This window comes from Wolffia australiana, chromosome 9 (genome assembly GCF_029677425.1).
Source record: "Wolffia australiana isolate 7733 chromosome 9, ASM2967742v1".
NCBI lineage: Eukaryota > Viridiplantae > Streptophyta > Magnoliopsida > Alismatales > Araceae > Wolffia > Wolffia australiana.
The window spans coordinates 9,312,764-9,317,279 of record NC_135843.1 but is presented as its reverse complement, the minus strand read 5'-3'; the positions used below and the strand labels follow the sequence as shown (position 1 = coordinate 9,317,279).

Here is a 4,516-nt window from a genome sequence, read left to right as displayed (position 1 = left end):
TATCTTGATAGAATCCGTTATGCTTTCGTTGTAACATTATTCCTTAAAGAGTGAGGGACTGAGAAAGAGAGAGAGAGAGAGAGAGAGAGAGAGAGAGAGCGAAAGAGACAAAAAGATATAGGGAGGGAGAATAAGAGAAAAAGAGAGAGAAAGATAGAGACAGAGTGCAAGAAAGAAAGAAATAGAGCGAGACGGGGCGATAGAGAGCGAGAGCAAGAAAGAGAGAAAAAGAGAGAGGAAACGAGAGGAAGAAAGAAAGAGAAAGGGAGATGAACATAGAGAGGGAGAGGAAAAAAAAGAGAGAGAAAAAGAAAGAGAGGGAGAGAGAAAAAAGGAGAGAGCAAGAGACAGAGAAAGAAAGAAAGAAAGGAAGGAAGAAAGAAAGAAAGAAAGAAAGAAAGAAAGAAAGGAAGAAAGAAAAAAAGAAAGAAAGAAAGAAAGAAAGAAAGAAAGAAAGAAAGAAAAAAAGAAAGAAAGAAAGAAAGAAAGAAAGAAAGAAAGAAAAAAAGAAAGAAAGAAAGAAAGAAAGAAAGAAAGAAAGAAAGAAAGAAAGAGAAAGAGTGAGAGAGAAAGCGACGGAGAGAGAGCGGGAAAAATAGAGAGAGAGCATGAGAGAGAACGGCAGAGAAAGAGAGACAAGAGAGAAAGAGAGACACCCCTCAGTGTCATCACTTTTTGTAGTCAATGTGGCACGAGACATGTGGGTGAAGGAAGACTATCCACCGGCACCAACGATCCCGAGAAAGCGGCACGTCGGTGAATCCGTCTCGTTCTCGCTTTCATCTCATGTTTCGAAGACTATCCGTCCTTTAAAAATAGACACCCATGAATTTTATCCAGTCGGAAAGTCGATTAATTTCCCGCAGACATGGAACTTGTTTAATAAGATATCTTGCGCAATGGGGTCCCAGCTCAACGTCCGTCTTCACTGGCAAATCTGTTTGTCATCGATGGTATTTGACCGCAGAAGGATGCACCGACAAACCTAAGATGCCAAATCCAGCGAAGCTAACAATCGGATAGGATAAGCAAGACAGACCCTCTTCAATAAAACGCGTCTAGATATAGAACAAACTCAAAATATCAAGCACAGACCATCATCACCCATGGCGGCCCGAGACTTCATCCTTCTCCTAATCTTCTTCTTCGCTCTTCTCCGAGAAGCAACGGCGCTCGACAAGGTCCCAAAGAAGAGCCAGTTCAGATTCATCAACGAGGGAGAATACGTCGACGCGCTCGCGGAATTCGACGCCACGTACCGCGCCGTGGACGTCGTGGGCTCGCCGTTCCAGCTGACCTTCTACAACACCACGCCCAATGCTTACAAACTCGCTCTCCGAATGGGCACCCCTCGATCCGGCTCGATCCGGCGATGGGTCTGGGAAGCGAACCGCGACCGGCCCGTCAAGGAGAACGCCACGCTGACCTTCGGCTCAGACGGAAACCTCGTCCTCGCCGACGCCGGCGGCGCCGTCGTCTGGTCTACCGGCACGGCCAACAAGGGCGTCGTCGGCATCAAAATCCTTCGTTCAGGCAACATGGTCCTCTACGACAAGAAGGACAGGTTCATCTGGCAGAGCTTCGACCATCCGACGGACACGATCCTCGTAGGGCAGGCCCTATCCGACGGTTCTAAGCTCATCAGCCGGAAATCCCAGTCCGACGGCTCTTCAGGCTCGTACAGTCTAGAGATGAAGTCCGGCGAGCCTATCCTCTTCCTCAACGCCGGTCGCCAACAGCTAGTTTATTTCAACAACTCCAAATCTGAGGCCGTGTTCCTCCCCCAGATAAGAACCCCAGCCAAGCTTACCTGCGAGACCGACGACAACGTCACCTACACTCTGTTCTTTGGGTATCGCTTAACCGCGACCAAGTACGATAGTTTCCTATCCTTTCTAAGGCTAACGCCGGAGGGTGATCTCGTCCTGTACACTTACGACGATAGGGTGGAGTTCGACGCTTGGGAGAAGACGTTCTCGCTTTTCGACAAGGAGTGGACTTCTCTCGGAGCCTGCGACCGGCCCAGCAAGTGTTTAGGGTTGGGGGTTTGCGATGAGGACCAGTGCGTGGCGTGCCCGGCTAAGGTTGGCACGACGGGGTGGTCTAAGGGATGTGGCTTGCCGGTGAAGTGGAGTTGTTTGCCGGCGGGGAGACCGAGCTACGCTAAGGTAGAGAGGGTGGAGCATTTTTTGACTAAGTACTCGGACGGAGAAGGCAAGAGAAGATTTGGAGAGTGTCAGCGAAGGTGTGATAACAGTTGCGATTGTTTGGGGTTTTTCTTCTGGGAGGAGAGCTCAAAGTGCTGGCTGGCTCCTGTCTTAGGCACTCTTATTAAGGTTGAGAACCCTAGGCACGTGGCCTACCTCAAGTCCTCTTGAGTCTTGAAGGCTGATGAATGTCAGCCGGTCTCTCTTCTACACGTTTGTGAGATGCATGGAATAAAGAGACAAGACCTCCGCGTTGTACTTACTGCCTTGGAAATCTTGTACGATTACTCGTGAAGGGTGAAAAGATTCAAGAGAATAAAGAAGACGTGGAGATACGTAATATATTTGTGTCCGTGTAGAGAGAGAGAGAGAGAGAGAGACAGACAGACGGGAATATTATCAGAATCCTATACCTGCACGGATATCAACCTTTTTTATTCTAAATAAATTTTGTTCCAGCTAGAGAAAATGAAAAAATGTTGTACATCAGTGCATATGTTTGTGTTAAACAAAGCCTAATAAGCCTCATGTAAGTGGGCTGTAGCTCGCACTCTTCTCTCTCTCTCTCTCTCTCTCATCTTTCGTCTCCCTCCATTTCCTCTCAATATATCTTTCTTTTATTCACGAACGTAGTCACATCATTATTATTGTTCATTTCACATGGTATCAGAGCAGGTTTGAATCCCGACCCCAATCGTCTCTCTGGCCGATCATCTCCGTCTCTCCGATTGTCTTTGCAATCATCTCGACGGATCTGAAATTACATTACGCCGTCCAGAGGATCTTCTCCTCGGCGATTCGGCAGATTTTTGCCGTCACAAATGTTCTCTGCCGGAGCGGCCATCTGGAATGACATTCCGCCGTCCAGCGGACCTTCTCCTCGACGAAAGCTTGTATTCACCAGCGGCCCCGGCATCCCCGACGAATCTTCTCCCCGGTGGCTCATCATCAATCTTATCTCCGGCGGCCGTGGCGGATCTTCGCCCCACTCGTTCAGACACCTTGCTGCAGGTATTAAAGTCTTGCTCTTCCTCGACATCATTCTTCCCCAGGCATTTTTGCCCAGGTCCAGGCGCCGATCGACCCTTGCCAGGCGCTCATGCCCAAGCATTCATAACACTAGGCGCCCACGCATCATCAGCTAAGTGCCAATAGGTTCCGTCCAAGTGACATTCCTCTTGGCACCGTCTCATCCTTAGGCTGCTCTTCCTGGTGCGGCCCTTTCAGTTGTTTGACTCCTAGCTCTCTGTATTGAAGCATGGACAACTTGAGCGACTCCAATCTCGTGACAGGGATTATTTCTCTGTTTGGACAAGTTGGTCCAAGACATTGGATCCCGGCACAACTTACCCGGGCAGCATACATCTTCAATGGCAACAGTTATGGGTCGTGGGTGTTAGGATTCGAGCACTTATTGATGTCTCACCACTTGAGTCACCACCTGACGATGGAGCCTCCTAGTCCGGCATCACTGGAATATGCAGCTTGGAAGCATCTGGACTCAGCTAATTTATCATGGATGCTCCAGAATATTGAGCAGCCAATCGCTGAACCTCTCGCTCGAATCCACCCCGCCAAACAACTCTAGGTAACACTAGAAAGTATGTATGCAAATTGGAGTAACTTTGGCTACACAGTAGAGATCTTCGAAGCACTCATTTCGTGCGAGGAGGGCGATTCAATGCTACAGAACCACTTAGGACAGTTTCAGGCTAGAATCTAGGAACTGTTTATATATCAGCCAATCACCACAGACATAAGGAGATTGGAGAATTATCGCAAAGAGTTGATCGCAGGTGCATATCTTGGCGGTCTAAATCCATCCATCTCTTCGCATATCATGGGAACTATTCTTTCCGGAGAGAACGTTCCCGATATCACTCTGATTTTCTCAATTGCACTTCGAGTGTCTATTGGAGCACCACATACCTCGCCGGAGACTTCTCTTGTTCCATCTGCACAGGTCGTGACTACACCATCTGCTCCATGAACGGACAGCAGTCGACCACCTCGTGGAAAAGGACACAATTCCTTTCCACCATGTTCCTATTGTGGAAAGCAGAATCATCCTTCTAACAAGTGTTGAAAGAAATTTTGGCGACCTCAATCCGCTTAGGCAGGAGTGGAAACTCCTGCCGCTCTTATCGTGTCTACACCATCAAGCCTTTCCTCACCTACCGTTCAGGTAACACTCACCCCTGGCGAGATGGATGCAGTACGACAATATTGAGGACTCTCTAGATCTTATCTTCCCTCGGCGGCATCCACCTTGTCCACTTTAGGTACACATCTTTCTTGCGCCTTCACCT

The 4,516-nt window shown here is 48.5% G+C and overlaps 1 pseudogene; it reads left to right on the top strand.

Moving 5' to 3' along the window:
- Positions 1-1,060: 1,060 nt before the first annotated feature.
- LOC144707544 (EP1-like glycoprotein 2 pseudogene) lies at positions 1,061-2,549 on the top strand (annotated as a pseudogene).
- The last annotated feature ends 1,967 nt before the right edge of the window (positions 2,550-4,516 follow it).